This window comes from Neopsephotus bourkii, unplaced genomic scaffold, assembly GCF_033783945.1.
Source record: "Neopsephotus bourkii isolate Nb327-2 ecotype Australia unplaced genomic scaffold, CSIRO-AGI_Nbou_v1 NB_1572, whole genome shotgun sequence".
In the NCBI taxonomy this organism is placed as follows: domain Eukaryota; kingdom Metazoa; phylum Chordata; class Aves; order Psittaciformes; family Psittacidae; genus Neopsephotus; species Neopsephotus bourkii.
The window spans coordinates 3,552,569-3,578,428 of NW_026902048.1; the positions used below are offsets into that span (position 1 = coordinate 3,552,569).

General features: G+C 39.9%; 1 long non-coding RNA gene across 2 annotated transcripts in view; it reads right to left on the minus strand.

Moving 5' to 3' along the window:
- Positions 1-1,690: 1,690 nt before the first annotated feature.
- Positions 1,691-25,860, minus strand: part of LOC133221884 (uncharacterized) — a 291,029-nt gene continuing 266,859 nt past the window's right edge. Inside the window, exons 3-5 of one of the 2 annotated variants that reach the window (XR_009728087.1) lie at positions 9,860-9,948; positions 8,794-8,873; positions 1,691-1,847 (exon numbers count right to left, since the gene is read on the minus strand). This is a non-coding gene — a long non-coding RNA (uncharacterized LOC133221884). Of the gene's footprint in view, positions 1,848-1,877; positions 2,366-8,793; positions 8,874-9,859; positions 9,949-25,860 lie in introns of those variants that run through there. The other variant, XR_009728088.1, reaches the window with a different exon arrangement.

Sequence of the window (25,860 nt, forward strand, 5' to 3'; positions counted from 1 at the left end):
CCGATTTAGGTTCTTATCACATTATAAAGAGGGGAGCAAGGAAGATAAAAATTTAAAAATAAATGATCTTTAAGAAATTATCCTCATCTGAGTGTCCTCCAATATGTCTGGTCCTCTAAGTGTTACGTGAATTGTAACTAGATCCTAGGGAGACAGTTGCAACCTGGTTATCAGTGGCAGTAAATGGAAGATAATAGCCCCACTAGAGAGTTATGAAATGGCTTGTCTTTGAGCTGCCAAAGTGTTTAGGCTCTCTTTTATTATATTCACAGCAGTAATCCGATATGTCCTGACTTCTGTCATCTGTATGTAATGCTTATCAACTCTCTGCCAGTGATTCACCCCCTTGTCAGGGACAATTATTCCTCAAAGTGCTGAGGTTACGACTGAAGCAATATTATGACTGGAAAGGAAATATGAAAGGTGCAGCACATCACAGCAAGCAATCTTGAAGCTGACGTCAAAGTGAAGGAGAACATTGTTGATAAAAAAATAAGGCATAACGGGAGCGCTGCACTGTTGCTCCCATAGCAGTCCTGGGCATTGCTAAGGTCATACATACATATGACTATGGTAATGGAAGATTTTCCCATTATTTGATTGGAGCTACATTGTCATACTTCCCTGGTTAGGTGTCCGTCTCCCTTTCCATTGTAAGTCCTCATTTAAAGCCATTTAAAACTATACAGGGAGAATGTGTCCTGTCCCTCTGAATTTGCAGACAGGAGTTCAGCCCAGGAATTTCATTTTCCTCCAGAGGAACATGAAATGGAAAGCATAATCTAAGGGACAAAGGGTCCAATTTGCAGTTGTCAAGTTGCCTGAAATTACAGTAACACCTGTGGTGAAGTTCTGATCCAAGCATGTTCAGACCAACCTGCTTCATCACTCTCTTAGATGCCTCAGGCAAAACTGAAATAAGTTCTCTCACTTCTTTTATTGCTTATGGATTCATTAATTTGTGGAAGCGGAATAGATAATCTTGTGCTTGTGGCTAGGGAGAGCAAGAAGGCACCAGGGAAGCTAATGTTAGCATCCTACCATGACAACAGTGCTGCAGAGCAGAAGGCAACCTGTGAACCGGGGTAGGGCCTCAGGGCACCAGAAGCTCAAGGTTATTGGGAGAGGGTAAAAGGCGGTAGTATTTCTTTGTCTCCTTTAGTAGCAAGTGGAAATGGTGGCTTGGGAAGCTTTGCCATTGGCAATGAGAAAAAACAGCTGGTCAGTAAACATAATGGTGGATTCAGGGAGGCTAAAGAGGGTGCCAGATGGTCCCAGGGGCAGTCCAGCTGACCAACAGCAGCACCTATGCCCTGCATGCATATGTGGCATCAATCCAGTATGGGTTGTTAAGTGTCGGTCAACACATAATTCACTCGACTCAAGGTTTCAGCCTACAGAGTAGCAGAAGTGGAGGAAAACAATGCCTCTCAGTGGTATTTTGATAGTTCTGGGCTCTAAAAGTATAGCACAAACTCTGTACTTCAGTTGCAAACAAGTAGTTGAGCAATGCCATTTCCCAGCTTAGAGGGTCACACTAGGCCAAGGGCGTAGTGCAAGGGCTCAGTGTGAAGGCAACACAAGTTGGGAATGAATACAGAAAAGGAAGGAAACAGTCAGGGTTGCAAAAGACTATGTTACAAATCAGGTGGCTAATCAGAAAGTGGAGTCACTTATGCATACGGTTCTCTGGCCACAGAGATGAATGCAAACCATGTCTTTCTGTAATGCCTGGTGCTGTTATTGGACTGGCCTTCCTGCCCATGGTGGACATGCACCAACATGGGTCTCAAGGGTCATGAGCAGCAGGGTCAGCTGTGCTTCCACTGGGAGGGTAACAGAGCCTCCTAAAGCAATGAGGACAGAGAATGAATCACTGCACCTCATCTAATATATTGCAGTAATGTAATATAACAGCAATAACCCCCAGAGTACCATCTGGTGAACTTGTGACTAAACACAGCTTGTTTTGCTCAAGGCACACAAGCAATGGACAAGGATATATTTTATTCCATTGCTTCACCCTGCCCAAGCACAAGTGGTAACCAAGCTATTTCTGGGAACTTCAGATTGTCTACAAATCAGAGCTGAGAGCAGTTACTTCTCCCCTATGAAGCATGTAGGTAGCTTGCTCTGCAGGAGGGCACTCAGAGGCATAAACTCCTGAGTCTCGGTTATGGCCACCAAAGTAGACAGAGATCTGATCTCAGCTATACAGCACACAATTCTGATGCTGCAAAACTCCCTGTTAAACTCCTGTGTGTAGGTGGGTATTTCAGGTGGTATTTCTCAGGGATGCAGGAGGCCTGACTCTCCCATGAAGAATACTGGTGACTAGTTGCTCTGACCTTGGTCAGAGTTAATCCTGCAGGAATGGAAAGGTTCAGATTTCAGTACTCACTGGAAGAAAAGAGAAAGGAGAAGGAGTAGCCCCCTACTAACATAAAGACATGACCAGTGGCTCTGCCATCAGTTACAGAGTTGCTTGCATTTGGCATTATATTATGAAAATATCTATTCAGAGTGGAAAATAAGATCAAAGACAACATTTCTGTAGTGATGACTTTAGCTCCACTTCACTCTGCTCCCTCTCCTCCTCTTGTCCTTCGCATTTCAAGGCTCTTGCTCTATTCATCCGCTCTATGCCACCCCAGGTTTATAACATCACATCAGCAGCAGCACTAATAACCCGTGATTCTTTTCCCCTATTGTGTTTGTCAGAGTCAGTAATCTGGGCACTACAGTAGCGCAGCACTGAAAAGCTACAGTGTGTTCCTATAGCAACCAGCTAATCCGCAGGTGGAAGGTGATTGGGCACCTTTTGCACCGGAACAATAATTTGAAAGATCTTTTTCAGTGTGCTGTTCTGCGGCATGAGTTCATTGTATTGCAACCCACCACGAATCATTATAAGCCATCATGAAAATGCAGCCACGGCTGCACAAATCATAGCAAAGAGAGACAACGTCTTCCAGCAACAAGCCCTTGAAAGATTTCATGGCAGGTTAAGAGGCCAAATTGTGTATAGTGGGATGCATTGTATAGAATAAAACAAAGGGCTTGTATAATAAGCCAATGCTGACAGTCTCCGAGTTGGGGAATCCCAGGGAAGGGTAAGAGTGTGCATGAATATGAGTTTTCCTGAGCTGTGGAAGGAAAACAGCCATAACAACAGAAAGTACCAGGCAGAGCTCCCACATACAACTCTTCCAAAATCAATTACTCCCACCTGGCTATTCCCATTTCTCCTAAACCATCTCCTGTTACAGAAAAGAATTTAATATTCTCTAATTGAAACCTCTAATTTAAGGCATTTGCTTGCTATCCTCAAAGTCTGAAATCCTGGCCTGGACTTCCACAGGGTGATTAGAGAAGTCTCAAATTTTTAGATGCTCAAACTAAGAAACCTCCAAGAAATACACAACACCCTTCTTCCGGAAGTCAGGCTTCTTCACCTTTCTACCCTTAATAAGTAGTCTGAACTTGAGGTAGGGAGTGGTCTTTCCAAGTAAACCATCTTAATCCATGGGTAAGTGCAGCATAGACAATGAGAGAACAAACATCTTCGTATCAACCTCAAGCAATGAACCTTCTCATTTGCAGACTATGTCTAATTTCTGCTCATTTTTCTTTGAAACCACTGGACTGGAAATGCTAGATAAAAACCTCTTTAAAGCTGAGTTGTACAAGCACAAGCATTTCCCATACAGCCACTGCAGTGGAGAGCAGAGTGTAAACAATGCAATAGGCAGTGTCATAGGATGGCCAAAAAAAAGGAGATATGTAAAAATTCCAACAAAAAGAAATAACCCAAGTGCTTCTTTAATCACATTGTAGAAGGAATGTCTGGATTTGATAAAAATGTCCAAAACTCTCACTGCATAAATCAGCTCTTTCAAGAGTCGTTGGGATGATGGAGGAGAAACCTTAAAAAGAACGGGCAAACAGAAATTCAGTTACTCAGTTACAACTTCTGAGATTGCAGTGTAAAAAGCTTCCCTGCATTTACAGGCCAAAGACTACACCCTGGGATGCTTCCATCTTAAACAAATTTCCCAACTAGGAGACAATGAAATCAGTGTCTCATTTGCAGCTGAAGAGTTTTATAAAGCAATGTTTCCACTCAAAGCTGAATCAACAAACAAACCAGAACAGATACAGCTTTTATGGTTGTTTTTTATACTCATCCCAAAGTAGGATGAATAAAATGGATGAGGCAGGTTCATATACTCAATATAAATTGACAGAAGAAAAGCTTGAATGGGGTCTAGGGTATCTCCGAGGGATATTATTGAATGTTCTACAGCAAATATCAGTTTTTTCCTCTTTCTTCCCCCTCCTGCCTCTCACCTACCATACAATTCCAGAAGTTTTCTCTAATAAAGTTTCACTGAAACAGGAAAACGTCTCTGGAAATTTCTTAATCAAACATTTCCAGCAAAACACCCCAAAATTCTTGACCATCCTTAATTGTGAAATGTATTGATTGTTCCTCTCAAGTAATTCAGGCCTTAAAAGGACATATTTTTGTTCCTTTCAGAGGGCTTGGATAGATAGCATTGTTTTCCTTTCCAAAGCACATCAAAGAGCCCAAGTTTTGGCAGGCTTTCTGTTTTCTTTAAAAAAGGAGAAAAGGAAAGAAAACATCAGCAAAACAAAGCTAAGAATAACTGCTCTTTTCTGAAGAGTTGTGGGCTTCTTCCCTTCTTGATTCACAGTCATGGTGCTCACTTCAGGGAGCTGCTGAGACAGAAAGCCTGGAGGTGGGGAGGTGGATCGCAATGGGAAGATCAGAGAATTGGCACAGGATAGAGAGCCTTTTGCCTCTTGATGTTCAGGCTGAATCTAGCCAAAGTCAGTCACAAACCAAAGCCATCGCGATTTTCAAACCCTTTATGGGCTACACAAGGTCAGACTGCAGCCTCCAACCCAGCAGACAAGTCTCCAAGTATCTGCAGCTGATACTTCACTGTCTGGTGATAGCTGTGCTCTCCAGTTTGCAGTATCTCAGTTTTAGAATTGAATAAATTCTAAAAAATGGCTGGATTTGGGTTAATTATGGCCTTTTCCTTTCAGGAGAAGCAGCTACAGGATGTACATACTTTTTTTGATGGAAAAAAAGTTGGTATCCCGAGTACTTCCCCCTTCTGCTGAAATGTTGAGCGGACTCAGACTGGTATTACTCCAGACTGGTATTGCCTCAGTTCTGAGTATCGTATTGCCCCTGGACCCATTTTTCTTCATTTCATTTTTGTTTCTCAGCTGGGAACAATAATTTACTCATCACAGACCTGTACTCCTGGCAGGATCTGTAGTCTACACCGTTTGTAAAATACCATGCACTGTGGCCGGATGTTAAATATGAAGGAATGACATCATAGAATCATAGAATAGTTAGGGTTGGAAAGGACCTTAAGATCATCAAGTTCCAACTCCCCTGCCACGGGCAGGGACACCTCGCTCTAAACCGTATCACCCAAGGCCTCGTCCAACCTGGCCTTGGACACTGCCAGGGATGGAGCATTCACAACCTCCCTGGGCAACCCATTCCAGTGCCTCACCACCCTGACAGAAAAGAATTTCCTCCTTATATCCAATCTAAACTTCCCCTGTTTAAGTTTTAACCCACTACCCCTTGTCCTATCACTACAGTCCCTAATGAAGAGTCCCTCCCCAGCATCCCTATAGGCCCCTTTCAGATACTGGAAGGCTGCTATGAGGTATCCATGCAGCCTTCTCTTCTCCAGGCTGAACAGCCCCAACTTTCTCAGCCAATCTTCATATGGGAGGTGCTCCAGTCCCCTGATCATCCTTGTGGCCCTCCTCTGGACTTGTTCCAACAGATGCATGTCCTTTTTATGTTGAGGACACCAGAACTGTACACAATACTCCAAGTGAGGTCTCATGAGAGCAGAATAAAGGGGCAGCATCACATCAAAACAATGCAGGCGAAATACCACCAGCTTTTACCTCGTATGAAGCAACCTTTATCTTGATTTACTGTGTAACTAGGCTGCTTATCAGTGTCATAATCAGGTTATATTAAGGCTTAAAATTCTCCTGGAGAACTCAAGAGTGGTAAACAAAGAGTGCATCACGTAACTAACTTGTAAATGGCTGGGGTAAAGAATATGTACTCTGGAGGAAGATGACAGGATTCACTGCTAGAACAAATCAGACAATATGTGAAGTGAGACTGTGCCCTACTGCTTGGTACCTTTATGTGACCTTGTAACAAAGCATGGCCAAGATGGCAGTGATACTGCATATAAAACACAGCCTGGTGGAAAGTTGCTATTCTTCAAACTCTCTTGCATCTAGACATCTTTCAAGTGATTTCAGAATTTAGGGTGAAAGTGGATCTTAGGCCTTTTTTAAAAAGCCATTTCAAATCCTCATTCATATCATAAATGCTTTTTTCTCCCTTTTTTCTGCAGGCCACTGAAATCTCTTGGGCCATGACATTGTCTGGCACTGAATGCAGCCCCTTTTTATCATTATAAAGAAATAATGAAAGCTTATGGTGGAGAGGCGCTCATATTTCAGTGTATGGTGCCTTCCTCATTCTCCATACCTAAGAATATATATATAGTATGATGAGAACATTAATTATTTCCAATGCACTAACAGAAAATTCCTGACAATACAGCCATCCCTGCTGCCTAGCATGAACATAAGTTCAAAGTAAAAGAAACCAAACATATCCCCACTTTTGTGCATTAAACATCAGCAAGTGACCTGTATTTTATTACAGTACACAGCTGTTTTATCACATAAGTAAATAAATCACCATTGAACCAACTTTGGGAACGAAGATTTTGAATAATAACACAATTAAGTTTTCCCACAAAGTCCAAATAGCCCACTAGCTCATAGTTGCTACAAGCTGTGATTCCCATGTGAAAGATATCAACTTATTTCCTTTTCCTGTCAATCATCGGTACCAAGTGGGGCCCTGGTATGTCAGGTCATGACCTTTCACTCTGGGCATGAGCCTGAAAGCCACTAGTGAATCAACTAGTTTAATTATTTAGGCTGTTTTTAATAAATATAAAAATGTGGCCTTAAATATTTCACATGCTTGTTCAGTTTGGGCTTTCAAGTAGCTCTCATCAAGCCCACCAGCCTGAAAGTGTGCTCTTATTGGTAGGAAATCAGTCAATTAATAACCAAATCCAGCTTTTGGGATTAGGTTTGTTTTGTGGATTTTGAGCTTCCTGGCTTGGGTATCACTTGCTTGTTGGTTTAGAGGACAAGATTCTTATTATACTTTTTAACATAATATTGGAGTGGTTTAATCATCACCGGCAATGGCCTGTTTGCTTACCTCCCACCAAACAACCCTTCAACAGAAAAGCCACAGTAGGATTCACATGGAATATTTTCTACATCCTCTTCACCTATGGGAAAAAAAATGAAACAAACATACACGAAGAAATTCAATGCAGTAAAGTCCTTATAAGACAATTCTCTCAAAAATATTTTTGAGTAACGTTGACAGCTTTGCTATTGGGTCCCTTCACAATGGACAGTTTTATTCCATTTCAGGTCAAAGTGTGATGACAACCTTCCTTTGCTAAAAATCCCAACCAGTTTTCTCAGCTTACAGCTCCCATATTCTAAAAACCCAGGCCTGAACCAAGCTGCTGCCTTCACTTAGCATTTAGCTCTATTGCATCAGGAGATTGCAGTAACCATACAACCACAGAAGTAGAAATGAGTAGTAATGCTTTTCGTGGATGGTGAACTAGTCATGTGCAATGATTTATGTTCAACAAACATGTATGCTTATTGCTCAACAAGCTTTCCAGCTGGGAGACACAGTGCAGAATTAAACTTTTGAAAGAATAAGGCCCTAAATTTGGACTGCCAGAGCCAATTTTTACTTTGGAACGCTCCTGAAATGTACAAAACTTTCCCTAAAGTTCTCCTAGATTCATTTTGTTCTTCTTTCCCCTAGAGCTCTAAGACCACTCAAGAAAGTGAGTGTGAAGTACTGTCTATTTATAGATGATAACCCTAACTCTTATCCTTCTCCCTCCTCTCCCCCCTGCCATGGTCCCACATCAAAGACAGGGCTTGGGCAAGGGGAAGAGAGATGTTCTTACTCTAACTCTTCCAACCACTCTCATGGGCTGCTGCAGAGGAGGGCTGCTGGTTCTGGGAGAAATATCAGCATGCCAAAATTTGCTTTTCTTTTAAGCACAAGTAACAATCTAAATGCTGAAAGGCAGCACAAAAATGAAATTGCTTCAACATAGAGATCATCAAAGCTACCTTAATTGAAATGTTTTTGTTTTGGGACAGCTGAAAACATTTCATCTCGATACTCTTCGAATTCTTCATTTTGATTTAATCGCTTCAAGGTGTGCACAACAGTATGTTAGAATGTACAATATAATCCAACAGAAGTCAGATGAGGCATTCCATCTTTATTGAAGTGTCCCTGCCTGATAATGGTGCTTCTCGGCAATTTCAACCAAATTGCTGTAGTCTTGAAAAAATCTTTCAAATTCACCGATGCCTGCATTCACTGATGAAAAGCTGTATCTTCTAAGAAGTTTTCAATCGGCTTTACTCAAGATGCATCAGGAGAGGCATATGTTTATAACATGTGAGCAGCCCCCTGAATCTCCTGGTGGATGAGAGGTAAAAATCAAAGTATTGATCCAAGGATCTACCACTTTGAAATCAGATATAGAAAAATGCTAAGGAGCAGCAGTGATTCTTAGGGGTTTCAAGTGCATTTAGAGCATGTGGAATCGCCTGGAACATGCTTCAGTTTGCACTTACCTTATTTAGCTTTTCAAAGGCTGACCTTTCATGCACCAAGTTCAGTGACATAGCAGTCAACCTATTAATGTCCAAGGAAGCTGTGGACAAAATCAGACATTTTAAATAACTCGGCTGTGAACACAGAACCCCATTATCATTTCTGTGAGGCTAATCTGAACAGCTGATTCATCTTGAGCAGTTTACTATGGACAATAGGTCTTTACCACATCAATTTTAAGTTTGAAATCAGAAGAGGGTGAAGAACTTTGCACTCAGACATTATGTTGGGAGGTGCCATATAGAAGGACAGACAGAGAGGTTTACATTAAAAGGCCTTATTTCCCACTATATTTCACTAGCTCTATTGTGATATGATTACTGATTTTAGTGGAATGAAAGCATGTAATGAAGTAGAGAGTTAGGAAACGGTATAGCCTTTCTTCCCCTACAACACACATTTCCCTGTTAAATTTGTCTCAGCTTTGAATGAATCTAAAGGTTTCAGTCCAAGAAGGCTGTCTCTACAATGACAGCTCTGTTAGCAGTATGGGGACAACACAACTCATGAGAGGACCTATCCTGTCTTTTGTGTGGGGATTCACACCTTTTGTTACATGAGTCTAAAGGCTGTTGAGCTGAAAAATGCTTTCACATCTTCAGCACTGTCTGATAGGTAATGCCTTTTGCATTCTACCAGCATATTAACTGGACACAGGAAACTGATGTGAGTTCTGAAATCAGGCTGGAAGATGCCAGAAACAATTGTATCTCACAGTTCTTTGACTCTCTTTCAATATGTACATGGAAAGAAAAGGCCACTATAAAATAGGAATGATGTAATTACATTACTCCTTTTCCCTAGGACTGTTATTTTGTCTCGTAGGCTGTTGCTTTTTAGACTTTATCTGTGTATTCAACAATTCCATAAATAAGATTTTCATTATCAACACTGAAATCCCAAACAGTTTTCAGCTCATAATGAGGTTTTCACTGTTCTCAGGCAACGCTGGGAAAAGCCTTTTATATGATAAGATGAAGCTGTGAGACAGTCTGAGCAAGGTGTATGTGTTGCCAAAGGCCTTACTTTCAAACAGTCCTCAGTTTCTTCATTCAGTTAGGTGGTGATCAGGTTCTAGTAAAAACAGACTTCAAATTGTTTCAGTTATCCAGTCACTGGAAAAGAAAAATGAAAGAGAAGAATAAAAGGGAGTTGTTACTATAAGCTCCTTTACAGCCTCCAAAGAACTTCACCAAAGAACTCAACCAAACGTGTTAAGAAGAAAATTTCAAGGCTTTCATTGATAGATTATGGCTTCCCATAGGATATTTCCAAGCTTAAAAATGCTAATGCTTGGAAAAAAGGGAGGTCTTTGAAATGACACAGAAAATTAATAAATACAAAAAATGGTTCTTAGCATACACTTTCACAAATACAAGTACTGGTGAAGATAAAGAGCTCTCAGACTGCTGAGAAAGAAGATAAAAAGACAGGCTCAAGCCAAACTATAGTATCTGAACAGATTATCTGAGAGGAGAAAGAAAGCGTGGTTCAGGTTACCACACGGTAACAACATGCTGGATTCAAATACTAACAGTGAAATGTGGGCTCAAATTTTGCACTGGAAGCCAATTTATTCTTGAGGAAGACAAAAGATTTCAAATTTAAGCTGAACGTGTGTGCTTAAAAGCCTTACAAGTGTTGGAAAGGTCACAAGAAATACAGGAACCTTGTGTGACTCTATTTTATAGAAAGGTCAGACATTCTCCTTCAATTAAAACTGAGATGTATTTGTATCATTCATACTTTGAATTAAGAAGCAGAGGCTAGCACTGGTTGCAGAAGCTGAGGAGCTACTATCAAAATCCCTTCTGTGTCTGACTTGTTTGGAGATGCCAAAATAACCTTGTGGGGTGGGAAGAGGTGAAGGGGCTTAGCAGCTAGGGAAAGGCAAAGCAGTTTCTGCTTTAAGTTGTACTGGAAACTGAACACATGGAGGGCCCAGACCCAAGAGAGCATGCCTGTGGCCCTGAAGACTTAAAACAACCATGCAGGGCAGTCTGATCCTGGCATTAATGCTGTTTTTAAACGTCTAAAGTCACAGTGAGTTTTATGGCTAAATGCCATGATGTTCTTTGAACATTTAAGCAGCGTTACATTTCACTGGAGATAACATGCCTTTGGAGTTGAATGGCAAGTTCCATAAATTCCTCTTGGATAAAATCTGAAGTAAACATCTCAAAGTTTTGCAAGGTTTTTTTGCAATTTGTTTAGGAGCTTTTGTGTCAAAGGGGACTGGAAAATGGTTGGCAATGTTTTATTTCACTTATTAAGAATACTTTTTGAGTATGCAAGTCTATGCAAGAAATATTTGGAGAGCAGGACTGTGCTGCAGTTTTGCTGGAATAAATGGCAGTTTTAATTAAAACAATTATACAAGTCTTTGTTTTCTCCAACTTGTTTGATTTAGTTGGTTTCTTTAGCAACAAACAAAGCTTTCATGGCTTCTTCACATTTGCACAGAATATTAATGTTGCTGCCTTTGATTACAGAGTCTTGTAGACTTAAGGAGTCTCTCAGCATGTAAATCTCAAATCACTGCCAGGATTACATGAACAGCAGCGATGAGGATGTGGGTATTTGTATCTTGGTAATCATTAGTGTATGAGGGAGAAATCCAGAAAATGGCCAAAAAATGCCTGACCATGAAGATATGCAGAACAAGGGCATTACACTGCAATTATGCAAACCTGTCAGCCTTATTACAGGTTTAGCTCTAACCCTCCCTTCCTTCCTAAATTCCTCTCTTGAAAATGGTAGGACAATGACATAGAGACTGGCATCCAGTATTTACAGTGTCAGCTATGATACAGCACCAGTTAAAACATATGGTCCAAGGGAGGGCTGGCATTTGATTACTGCTGTTGCCTGTGACAGGTAAGTTAAGGCTGGATTAGCAACTCCAGGGTGACACAACCAACTGAAATGAAGCATCTCAAGAAACTACAAAGCCTCTAAATTAAATTGAAGAATTCAATAGTAAATAAAAAAAAAAAAAACCCTCAAAATTTTCCGTTTGGAGTTTTGGTTTGTTTTTGTTTTTATTTTTTTTTCCCTAGTGATTTATATCAAAAGGGGAGATTTTAAATAAACAAACACCCAATGCATAAGAAATTACTTTCAAGAATTGATTCTGCTTTTAGTTTCTTCAGCTGAAGTTACTCCTTATACCTGAATCCAGGTATATCCCTCTCCTGAAATGGCCCCTTGGGTGAGAACACAGAGCTGTAGCTGCCTCTCGGCTCCTGGACAGAGAATTAAAGCTCACACTGTCAACCACAGTGCCATCTCAGACGTATGTTTATATGAAAGTACCTCTTGTCTTGAAAGGATGAAGGCTTGCCTCTGTCAGTGTGTGCACAGGGGCTTCATCAAGGCACCTGTGATGCTCAGTAACACAGCTGGACAAAAAGGAAAAAGAAAGGGTGACCTAATACTGACAAAGGCTACTTCTGTCTGAGAATTCCAACAATTGAGATAACGATAACTTTCAAAACCTTATGATTCACTTTTTAGTTGGCCCAAATTTACGGAAAAAAAGTTTACAGTGATGACTTGGGTCTTTTTTTCTGTAAAGCTTCTAATTTTCTTCCATTTGTTTCTTTCCTTTAACATTCTTGATCAGCTCTACTACAGCACATTCTTGTTTTCCATAGACACATGTATGTTTATGCTTAAAATATCGATTCATTTATCTGCACAAATGTTGACACAAAAGATGAGAATCAGTATAAAAAGAAAGTGGTCTCATTTGGGTGTTTTGTGAAAGGAAAGGGAGCTTAAAAATGCATTTCTCTCTGGAAATGTGGGTTCGGCTTTCGGCTCATGTCAGAAATCAAAGGAAACAGCAGTATTTTCACAGTGCTGGGAGTATCAGAGTTTGACCAGCACTAAGGGCTCAAATCCATCATGTGCCAGGGAAGGAGGATAATGGATGAATCTCTTGCTACAAAAAGCATTGCTTTCCTTAAAATCCACCATAAATCCATTTAAAATATCTCATTTAGTTTATGCCTGTTGCTGTTTTTAACATACATTTTAACATACATCTCTCTTTTTTTTCTTAGCTGCTTATCTTGAAATCAGTACATTTTCCTTTCTTGAAGCTGTAACTTAATAAAAGCCAAACTCTTTCTTTCCAAAGAGTTACAGCTCCTCCCAGATGAGTGCATCTAGGTCGGGTTTCAGCCTGGCAAAGATATTTTATATTTGAGAACTAAAGGTCTCCAGAAATTGGGGTTCGTATTGGAACGCCTGACGTAGCCTTAACCATACCAGCACATGCGGGTGCTTGCTTTAATAAAAAAGCCCTTAATCTCATTTGGCTCTACCTCACTGGCAGCTTGAAGTACTTGAATCAAACAGTACAGCTGTGAATTGTGACACTGGCTGGATGGAAGCCCAGAAAACTTTTCCCAGAGAAAACCCTTGAGGGAGGAAAAAAAGTAAAGAGAAAAAGAAGAAGGAAGGGGGAGAAAAAAGGTTCAACGACCGAAATATAATACAGTGGAGAGTGAAAAAACCCACAGACAAACCTGCATCACCCCTCTAAGAACCTGAAACAAACCAGACAACCAAAAGATAGATTGAATTCTTCTTCAAAAGGTTACTTTGTAAGGCAGGAGTTCCAACCTGGGCAGCCCTGACTAATGGCCCCAGTCCATCTTTTCTGCACCGCAGCAAATAACCAGACTCAAGGAAAGGAATAGGAAAGCTGAATTATACCATCCCTTCAAAATCCATTTAAAAGAAAAGGCAAGGAAAGAAGGTAGTGTTGATTTTTAGTGAGGAAGAAGAAAAACACCCAACTAAAGAAATTGAAAGAGGGTTGGAAGCACAAAGACTGTAAACAGACCGAGCACAAGTGTGCTTGCGGTATTTATAAGCTTATATTTGTTTGAATCCTGAGGACGATACCTTCCCCTAAAGCGGATAACTGAGCAGGAAGGAAAAACAAAACAACAAAACCATAGAAAGCACATCTGAATGGAAGGAAATGGTCTTTTTTAGAAGGCAGCAGCCGTACTCTGGAGTCATAAGGTCAAGAGGTGAATTTCTACTGAAGGAAAACATTAGAGCTAGATATTTCTCATCTGTCAGTCCCATTAAATACCATTTTTTAAGGAGTCAGGACTGTGCCTCTCTTCAAGTTAGCAGGATAATAAAGATTCTGTTGCCTTTTGCAGATGTTTAAAGACATGATGTGAAAGACAAATTCCTCAACTAAAACCCTCAAGAAATGTCACTTCTGTGTCTTGCTGAAGGAGCTCCAGCACATTCTCTACATAAACATCTGCTGGAAACATTTTAAAAAGAAGACTGTCTGAATAATGGCTTTTGTGGGCTTTTTTTCCCCCTTTCTCCTTCTTTAAAGAAAAGAAAATGAATTTGTGGAAAGTTCCCTCTTCCAATGCAACTTCTCTTTGCAAACATGCCTCAGCTGGGCCGATCTGAGGAAGTGGGCTGTAAAATGAAGGAGATGTTGAAAATACTCCTCCAAAACATTCTGTATCAATCACACCTCAGAGATAGTCATAAATCAGTGCTTGCTTTGACTTCAGAAAGTTGTTGTTCTTCATTGTTATGCTAACTTGTTTGTGACAATTATAGCAAGGCTCTATTTACATAATAATTGGATTTTTCTATTGAATTTAACAGACAAGGGGGAAAAAAAGGAAAATTAATAACCAACATTGTGTCACAAAGTGGTAAATTTCTGGTATAAATTGAGAAAAGGAAAAATAAACGAAAGGAAACCCAGTATAGTCTACTTACTGTTAGCTGACCTTTCACTATACATGACTATGACAAGCCTACCTAGACTTTCCCATTCTTTAATGTCTGCCACATTAAAGATTCAGGATGGATTTATCTTACTTTACATTTATTAGAAGGAAATCTGTACTTCTGGATGCATTACTTCTTATTTGAAACTGTCAGAAATCAGAGATAGATGGAAATCCCTCCTGCAAGTCCACCTGTTGTTACCAAATCACAGGATGCTCCTCCTCACACTGACTATATACCCATTGTTAATTGGGAGGTGGTGTTTAATGCAGTTGATTAAAAGCTTCATTAAACCTAGCAGATTTCATGTAAGAAAACTTCCAAGGATTTCAGAAACAATCCTCTAAGGGTGCAAATGCCACTGGATGATTAATATTGACATTCTTACATATAATCACGTAGGAAGAGCTTTCACAAGAAATGTTATTATACAGAATATAGGTTTAAGATTAACATCAGATGTGTGACTGCTTCTTCAGGACGGAGATGGAGAAAGATGAGTCTACAGCAATTTATCTGATAGGTAGCCCTGATCACTCATCTCCTTAACCAGGAGACGCAGAGAAAAGGCTGCCAGGAGCTGTGGGAGCACAGAGGAAGTAAAAATTAATCTCTTCTAGTAGCACAATAGAGGGGTACAGTCTACTTTATACCTGGCTCAAAATCAGGAGCACAAACCAGGTATTGTCTGGCTGGAGATCTGTCTAATGGCACAGCTCGACAAAGTGGTGAGGAAAGAAAAGGCTGAAACCAGGACAAAGAGTCTCAGAAGATCTTTCCCATTACTAATGCTCACCCCTCAACACTGTCTTCCTCTGTGGATTTACACACAAGATACACAGAATTTACCTCAGAAAGGCCTTGATACTTCCGGGCTTTGGTAAGGTACATGAATAGAAACAGCACTGTTTTGGCTGAGCTATCTCTGAGAAAAGAGAGATCCAAGAGGCCACATATTCATTTCTATCCCTTGGTTCTGGCCTCTCCTGGCACTTTACAGTGATGGCAGCAGCATCATATACCTGCAGATTTCTTGTACTGGTCAGAGGAGGTCCTAAAGTGTTAACAACACGCTCTCTCCTGAAATCCAGGAGAGGTGAAGACCTGATTTCCTTATTGTTTAACATCCCTGATTGTGCCTCAGAAAGCTTTCTGAGCAAACTACTTTCCAAGCTTAAATAATGTAGGTGCAGAAAACCAGTAATATTTTCCAATTGTTTCTTATCTGTTGGAGATTTCTTTCATAAGACACTAACAATTGTCTTTCTTGATGATTAGTTGCCATTGTATATCAGCTTGATTTTTGTATTCATATGCTTTCACAAAAAAGGTTGAAAGTTCAGTCTTTCCCAGTTTTCCCATCATGTAATAAAACATCTTCCGTGTGATCTTAGCTCCCAGAATCCCTCGTGACTTTGACTTCACTGTTGGATGCAACCTTGTGAAATCTGAAGTTCACTGGGTTTGTGAAGAAAGAAAGCTCTTTATTTGTGCATGCCTTACAGATGCATCAAGAAGACTCTGTGATGTGATATCCTCAGGCTAAAAGTCGAGCTAATTTCCTCTGTATGAAAATTATAACCATCTCATTTAACACCTCCTTTAATTAATCCATTTGCTTTTCTAGCATATGTATACTTATATGTCTAGTAGTATGCAAAATGATAATAACTATCTGGGTAAGCTTTCAGAACATATTCTAGGTTTCAAATGGAAAGACATCCAAATACTTCTGTAACTTCAGTAATAAAAGATAGGGAAATTGAATCTCTCATCCTTTCTAATAAAGAAGCAAAGAAGGTCTTGGCTTCTTGATAATTTTACTCAAATGGTGACTGCTGATATTTACTCCACGCTTTCTCTTAATAAAACCCTCCAAACTGTATAAATCTCCCTGCACCACTATTTAACACAGCTGATAGACACCAGCTGTACTGTAAATAGTGAGGTTTCTGAACTTGTGTCAGTGGATAATATCCTGTTTTGAATCACTAATTCCCCTCTGCAGGTTTGATGATGGGATATCAGGACAGCCTTAAGCATGAGCTTAAATATTTGCATGCAGTGAAAGCTGTATGAGAAAAATCTGTATCAAAATGTTTTTGATAATAATTTTTTTCAAGGACTTTTCTGCAGAGTTAGGACACAATCATTTTGTGGAACATTTTACCACTCTGTCTAATATCTTACTAAGTATTTCTGCTGCAAGCCAGGCAGGGAATGCACCTTTTTATTAGCAGAGCGGGTGTGATCTTGACAGGTGTAGTTTGATCTTTCCCACACTGACCTTCACATAACTTCATACCTGACCTGAATGAAGCACTGTCTCAGGGGTGAGACAACTTGCTCATGGAGAAGAAAATTATTATGCTTCTGAGTTATGTGATGCAGCTTTATAAAATGGAGTGCATTTGGGGTATATGACCGCAAAGCCTCATGTTTTGACAATTATGCAGCATATGCAAAGGCACAGTTCATTTACTGATACCCATGGGCACTGTACAAAGCTTTCTATATAAACACAGGTTACATCCTATTCAGAAAGGTGTGCATTGTTTCTTTTGTTTCATTAACTGCCACTGTCTAATTGTAATTTTGTGGCTTCAATGGCTTACTAGCATTTTACCCTAGTAAGCAACATTAGAACTGCATTATATTTGCACTTTATGCTGTGGGAAAATCCCAAGAGTAAAAGTTTGGTTTTCATGTTTTTGATTTTCAGAGACGGAAAAGAAATATCTCAAAATACTTAGAATTAATAGATTCATTTTACCATAAACATATTTGTTTCTCATTCAACCATTCTGGAGAGAGGATATTCACTTCTCTAGAAAGAAGGAAGTTGGGACCTCCAGCCTAAGTAATTCCTCTGGATGAAGGATGCTGCACCCAGGCAGGAGCAACTTCAAATCTCAAATGCTCTTTCCTGCGTATAACATCTGACACGTGGCTAATACAAGGAATTCAAATGAAAGGAGCACCACTACTATGTATGCATGTTACTGTTTCAGGTAAAGGGCCAGGCTTGTAGCAGGGGCTGTTACGGACTTAAAGGACTAAACCTCTTTTGGCCTTTGGCTCTTTCTGCATTCCATCAGTACGAAGTATCTCTGGAGTACACAGATACCACAGCAATGGCTGCATCATTTTTTTAACTGCCAGATGTTACAAAAACTCTGAAGGAGAAGGCAGAGAAGGAAATAAAATGATTGAGAGCTTAAAAAAGAGGAAAAGAAAAGCCCTCAAACTTACTCAGTGTATTGATATTCTTCAAGGCGATGAGGCTGTGATGAAGGAGAGGGATGGAAGAAAAGCCATTACTATGCTTAGCCCCAGAAATTCTCCAATTATTGCTAGAAAAGCCAAAGCCATCTAAAAAGCACTTGAAAGGGGTGATATGTGCTGTTTACACTCTCTGGGAGGGGAAAAAGAAAAATCACAACAAAAAACCTAAATGCCTTCTCCAAAGAGGGGAAAGGTTAGAAATTATTTGTGCTGCATTGATCAATTTACGTAAGTTGTCTTTCGATGGATTGTATTAATGGAACTTCATTTTCTTTTATTCAGCTGCTGGCCAATTTCTTCTCGACTCTTAAAAAGATCAATGAACACATCTCACTATCTTTGTACAAAATGAGCCTCTATTTTCCCCTTAAAGTTTAACAGACTTTATTATTTTCATTTGTAATGGATTTTTCTGTCTCCTTTTTCTTTCAGCTCCTGTTGTGATTTCTCACGTCTGTCTATTCTTTCTTTTTCATGAGTTTTGTCTAAACAACTCAGGTTTGCCTTTCTGCTCGCTACATGCAGGTAGGAAGTTATGCCTTTATGTCCAGTAATGTACAAACCGTTAAGATTAAGCACAGCTCCCTTCTTTAATGCTGGTGTGAATGGGAGGAACCATCACTATAATGAGACTAAAGTGAGAGCGTGTTTGATGAAATCCAACCAGCAACGTCAGTGAACTGTACTTGTAAATAGTCTCAGTAAAATCAATCCAATATTACTCAATGGGAGAAAGGCTAACAAGTTATGACCAGAGAGAATTAAATTTAGCCAGCAAGTGTGGTTTGGTTTGGGTTTTTTTTCCTAGTTTTGACTGATCACAACTAGTTTTAACCCCACATTTTCATTCTTTCCTCAGTTCACCTTAGGAAATGATAATGATCCTAAAAGAATTTAATCAAATACTTCTGAAAGTGTTAGAATTTTGGATCTGGTCTTAAAAAATTTTGTATACAAAACCACACTAGTAACATGAATGGAACTGTTCACTGAGGCCGGATCGCTTGCATGGTTCCAGATCCATTCATGGTCCCAGATCTGTTCTTCTTCAACCTTCATGTGTTAATTCTTATTTTCCAATTTGTTTTTTTTTTTTTAATCATAACAAGTTTCACTTTTATATTGGTGTGTGATGGCAAATTTGAACATCTAGTTGCAAAGGGAAGGACTCTGAAAAGATGGAGAAAACCTTTGAAACACCCATTCTGTACCTTTTATGTGCAGCATTACTATTTGAGACAAAACTGATACATTATTCTAGAGCACAAATGAGTGGTCTTTAAATGCAGCTTGCCTGGAATCTGCTCTTTGTTTATGCACATACAACACACACTGCCTAAACAGCAACATAATGCCTTTGTATGTCCATCACTACATTCCATATACATTGAAAACTTAATGCAGAGAAATTCAGTAATGTGCTTAATCATAATCTTGCCACAAATCCAGTCTTTTTAATGAAATGATGTCAAATGAGAGAAAGCACAGTCTAAACATGGAAGCCAATCCCAATAACCTTCCGACTCTATCAGCAACAAGAATTTCAGTTCTGCCAGAAGTTCCAACACTGAAAACTGTGGGTTTAGCATTTATAAAAGCAACCTTCCTTCCCTACCAATGGCCCTTCCAGACTCATATCTGAGGATTACTGTTTATACCCACACAACACCAGGATGATTTAGCAGCGTGCACGGAGTCAGTAAAGAAAGAGAATAAAATAAGGGATTCATCTCCTATGAATCAATACAAAAACATGGTTTCAAACCCAAAGATACAACTCACATTCCAAAATCCCAGAATGTTTCAAGTATTGCAAACGTGGCAAAAAGAAAAGAACATAAAAAACGCCTTTGGCAGTACTGCCACTCTCCATTTTCCCCATGCACAAGTCTATTCCCATATGCAACTTTTGCCTCCCTTTGGCTGCTGTGTTACTGTTAATAAGCATGTGCTGTACATTTGGCATGCTTTCCAGCTTCCACTTGCCATTTATTCCTTTTACAACCTCCTTTGTTATAGGTCTAGTGCAGCAAACTGCTGCTTTATGGGAATTTGCAGCCCACTTGACATATGGTACAGGATCACTGGCCAAAATGGCAGAATAGTATACAGTATTTTACAACCCAAGTTCATTATCTGTCTTGTCCCAGAACTTTCTTTGGTCTGTGCCCAATAGGAGCCTTAAACTCCTAACTGTATGATATCAAGACTGGCACCTCCGCACATTTGTTGGACATCTCAATGGCTTCCACTCTTCTTGGAAGCAATAATGGACTGTGCTGGCATTCACTCACCAGGAACAGGCATGGCTGAGTGTTAGCCTTTGCTTTTTCTTTCTTCTGGTGATTCTATGACAATGAACCCATATTGTTGCATATTTTCCCATGCTAAACTTTCTGTATTTTTCAGAGCTTTATGGCTGATCAATCAGGACAGTGAAATCTCCACTCCAAATGAGTTTATCACAATTAGGTGACTGTGGATTTATCTTTGCAGTGGCCCCACTGCTCTTCTTCAACCTGCAATTAGAGCACTTTTCCTCCTCATAATGGCTTACTTCTGATGTCTCTCCTGTACCAAAGCCACACAGAACAGCTTTGGTTTGTGAACTGGGGGAAATGGTGGGGTTTTGTTCAGTATGTGACATGAAGAGATGACCTGTTCTGTACCCCACTAGAGAACCAGGTGTCATTAGACATCTGGATTTTACCACGTGTGCACAGAACATGTAAAATTAGTTCAGATGTGATTTGCATTTGTGAGGAAGAAGAAATTTAGGTTAAATATTCCAGCTTGGGTCTATTTTCACTGGAAGAGCAGCAAATTGAACTTTTCAACAACCCTTCCTTCCTTCCTTCCCTTCCTTCCCTTCCTTCCTTCTCAAATAAGAATGAATGTAATTTTAATTTAAATTGCGTAACTACTCACTGTGTAAAAAATCTCTTCACTAGGCTCTCTCTGGCCTTCTTGTCATGGACATTGTTGACATTTAGACACTGTTCTATGGGCGTTCTGCCCTGCACACCGGCTATCAGGAGAACCACATGTCAATTGTGAATGAAAACATTCCAGTGGAGACATTCATAGCACAAATCATGAGTTGCTCAATTTGATTCAAACCACAAACATCCATCACAAAACCCCTTTCTGTGTTTCAAAGGGGCAGCATGTCTGTCTCCCACCAAGACCCCAGTGAAAGGCTAACTTTCTGCACAGTGTTCCAGGTCCTATTTCAGCTAAGGCTTTGCACTTAGAGAACAAGTCTGCCCAAAAAACTGTATGAGCTATAAGCAAGATGAACAACATTTTGAATTAAAAAAGAAAAATATTACAAGGTTTTACAATAAAAATAGCTTTTAGTTAAGCAAACTCGACTGCCAAGTCACATAGTACAGCCAGGTCCTTTCCTGCAATCATGCACATGTTGCATCCCTGGCTTTACCAGTATCTACTGATCCTGGATTACTGTTTCCTTGTACCCCAACTCTTTACATCTTTTATTCTCTTGCTTTCATTTTCTTTCACTCTGCTTTCTCCCTGTTGTTGTCGCTTCTTTGAAAAGATCAATGAACAGGTCTCACAGTCTTGGCATAAAAAAGCCACTATTTTCCTTTAAACTTTAAAAGACTTCATTATTATTATTATTTTTCATAAGAGGGATGTTTGTATCTTCCTTCTTGCCTGTAGCCCCCCTGCAGCTAAACTTTCTGATGGTGCTTTGTGTTTAAAAGAAAATTAACAGCAAAGAATGCACAATTTGACTTAAACCATATTGATATTGTAAAATGAAGAGCCATTTAATGAGTTTTTTGTCCCCAGTGAAGAGCCAGTGTAAGGAACAGTAGGGGCTGCAAACAAGACTGAAAATGGCATTGTAATAGCAAAGCATGTGTGTTTGAACAGTGTTTCCCTTTTCTAATGATTTTACAGCATTGTCTCTCCTTTGTTTTCTTCATTAGTTGTCTGTGACCACAAAGACATTCCAGTAAGAAAGGTAAGAAAAAAAAACCATCCATATAAATGTTTTTCTTATCAGGAAAGCCACTATTAGTACAAGAAAACTCTCCAGTTGTTGGTGTCCTGTCTTGCACACACACAGAAACCCACAAAAGCAATATCCCAAATGGTCAAAACTCTTCATCAAGCTCTTTTCTTGCAAAATTTTGCTTCCTGCCCATGAGAAAGCAGGGCCTGGAGGAGGGGAGGTTGTTGACAGAGAAGATGCCATTAATATTTCTGGAATTGCAAGAGCATTGATACAGCTGTTATTACTAGAACAGCACTTACAAGCACTGCTGAACGTTAGGGATTGAAATACTGGTAGCTGTGTTTGAGGCTTTATTTATTAATGCCTGTAAAATGCTTTGAGATCTTCAATTATAGGATTTTTACAGAGAAAACTTTTACATTGTCTGCAGCCACGCTGGCCTCAATCCTCAGCTGAAAGCTAAACCAGCATGCTACAATAAATACAAGGGCCATACTGTCCTGTAATGTACGTTAATGTAAAACAACCACAGACCTCTCTAATGTACGTTGTTTGTGGCTACTTGCACCCACTGCCTGGAGTTCATTAGGGTAGAGTGCCAGGGTCAATCAAAGCATCTTTTCTTTCCCCCGCTGCTCTCAAACCATCATGTTTCCTTCCTGATTCTTCTTGTTCTTTTGGAGCATCGATAAACATATTCCTTCACTAGCCCCATGGTATCAGTGGCAGAGAAGTGCTTGGACTTAACTATGAGAAAGACAGAGAATATATATTTCCTGATTTTACATAAAAGACAAAAATACCTTCATGGCCAAAGTTTGGCATTCATGGCCCATTGTCTGTGTGCAGCTGGGACATGCCAAGGGCAGACAGGAGAATTTTCTGTCTCCCACCACACTAGCTGGATTAAATGTGTGGTGTCATTTAGTACAACTCCAGAGCCTGCTCCTGTTCATGCCCTCAGGATGCTCTTGCTATTCTGATGCTCAGTCCCTGTGCCACCTGTGCTGCAAGGATCTTCCCAGCTTGTATCACTACAACCTCACATCATACCATTCCCCTCTATCCATACCTTTCAGTCCTGGGAACATAGCCTCCTGGTTGTGCGGGAGGTGACATAATCTAGTATGGTAGCGGCAGCTGTAAAGATCACTGCTATTGTACCAGTTGTTAAAAATCATAGTACTTTTTAACAAGTTCTATTTTCTAGACCCCATCAAGACCTGTCTTCAGCCTCCTAAGTGGCTGTTCCTTCCTCCTGCTCCTATTACATTAAACTGGGACAAGAGTTTGCCCATCGCCTGCTGGCACTGTACCTTAGCTGGATGTTGTTGTCTCCAATGCCCCAACCGTTCTCCCTCCTTTGATCCAGTCAATATTTCTTTGGCAGCACAAACTTACCTGGAATTTTCTCATTACTGTACATTGGCAAAGCCAAAAGCCGTTAATAGGTGAGATATTCCACAGAGAATTTTTGGCAAATCCAAACGAGGCACGTATTTAATAGCAAACCATTTCAAAAGTAGTTGAGCATCTTAAAAAGAATTACTTATGCTGTCTTTTCATTTTTCCTTACTTGCAAAGCCAAACTACCTTCACTTGCCAAAAGTTCCGTTCTCCAGACACAGAGTGAGGCGAATGCATTTTAGAAACCTCTGAAAAATGGCTCCTCTACTTAACCACTTAATATATAGCAACTTGAAGACAAAGTGCCTCAAGACATGCCAGAATTAGAAGAAAGCTCTAAGGAGTTTGGGACACTTGTTCTGGTATTGACACTGGGTAGCAGAAGACATTGCTTGGGTTTCCTGGGAGAAGGGGAAAGGCTCTTTCATTCTGTGTTTCTAGGTTGCTGCTGTCTGCAGTCATGGTGGGGGTTTTCTGCTGTACTTATGGAAAGGGTATGATAAAATCTACATTAAGATATGTGCCCGTAGTGTCCTCCAGTTTGAAATGCTCTGCCATTTCAAGGGAGATTTATTGACCTTAACATGGGTGAAACTTTTTGACTGAATGTTTTCAAGACAAAATCTCAAATTCTAATAAAGCACATGCAAAATGAAAGCTTTCTGCAACACTCAAGGACATATTTAGATCCTGATTTACACTAGGATATTTTATAACTGACTGATAAATGACAAATTGCTGTTTAGGTACATTGTGATTAACAGTAAATAATATATGGTGGTTGTCATAGGCAGTGAATGAACAGAAATCATACTTACCATCCACAATACTTCATATCTACTTATACTAATAAAACAACCTGTAATAAATAACCGTAACAAAGCCATAAATCAGCATTAAATGGGAGCACTGTTTTAGAAAACCAAACTCTACATTACATATTAGAACAAAGATTTTTCAGCCTTTCTTAATAATGACTTGGTATTTGATTTGCTTAGTCCCATTCACACAACTGATTTTTCCCCAGCTAAATTAATTTGAACCACATAGGATTTACCTACTAATGAAAACACCATCAAACACCCAAGTCCCAGTTGCATAAATGTGTGTCTTGCCTGAAATTAGCTCTGAGCACCTGGTGTTATCACCTCTTACACAGGCCATATGTTTTTACATACTGAAGACCGGTCTTTGGCTACAACACAGTTCTACGGGGTATTTATTCACTAAGCTGCTGCTGCCTAAGTTTACCTGCCTTAAACCTTTGTACCTGCTCAGATATCCCAGCTAATTACTGGTTAAAATAACACAAGGTTTTATAAACCTGAAGCATGATTGATAGGATAACAGCATCCAGTTGTGGGCTCTCTCTTTGCCAAGCAGACATCATACAGTGTTGCACGTGTGAAACAGGATCGGGAACAGGGCCGTGTTTGATGATAACACTCTCAAACATTAAGATTCTGCAGCGGCTACACTGAAGGAATGAATGGGAACACAGTGTATTTCTCTGTGCTACATCACGACTGCAGCACTTTTTGTTTTGGAGAGAGAATTTTGGGTTTTAAACAGCCTTCTGAACTAAAAGAAGCTGGAGATGAAACTCAAATGCACTGCTATCCAGTGCTCCAGGGCTCTCTCTGACTGATCCAAGAGCTTTTGTTTACAACACGGAGACCAATTGATTTACATTTTTTTGCTTTCAACAAGCCTCTCATGAAGAACACAGTGACATGTTCAAGTGCCAAAGAAGAAGGAAAGCACACTGATGAAAAACAGGCATTGCAGCCATTAGCATCGATCAGCAATTGATCAGTGTATAAGCAAGCAAAGAGGTACAGGATGATTATTGTGTATAACAAAACCTGATTTAATCTGGTTCAAAAGGTGTATTTCCTGTGAAGAGGCTCTTTGGTCAGGAGGCACAAACTTCATTAGCACAAAACCAAGAGTCATGTGAGGAGCTTTGTCTTGGAGATTATGGAAGTCCATCCTTTTGCAGACAGGAGGGTATGAAAACAGTGTTCAGATGATACATTAGTCAATCAATAGCTTCATGTCAAACAGTGCCTTACCTATGTCCTTTGCTTATTTAATTAGATATATTTCAGGACTGGCTAAAACCACACCATCGCACCACTACAAGAATATGATTGATTTTAGAGAATGAGTAGGGGAAGGAGGACAGAGAAAGGCTTTGGTTTTCTGAGACGCTAGGGATCCTGTGTGTGTGTTGAACAGTGAACCCTTGTTTATTCAGTAGCACGGATTGTATTACGAGCAGGTTCTTCAAAATGTGATGAACCTGAAAGGGCTTTAAAAAAAAAAAACCCACCTGTCAACTTGACAGAGGCACGTGAGTTCACTCTTATTACGCTTAGCCTGAGTTAATATGACATCACTTTTCACTCTCACCCTGAGACCTAATGAGCTTCAGTGCTTGAGATGTGAAAGACCAATAACTTAATCCACTGTTTGAAGTGATCCCTATTTTTGAAGCATTGCTGTATTTGATTAAGCCACTGTAAAGCTCAGCAGAGCTGTGTCAAGTTAAATCATA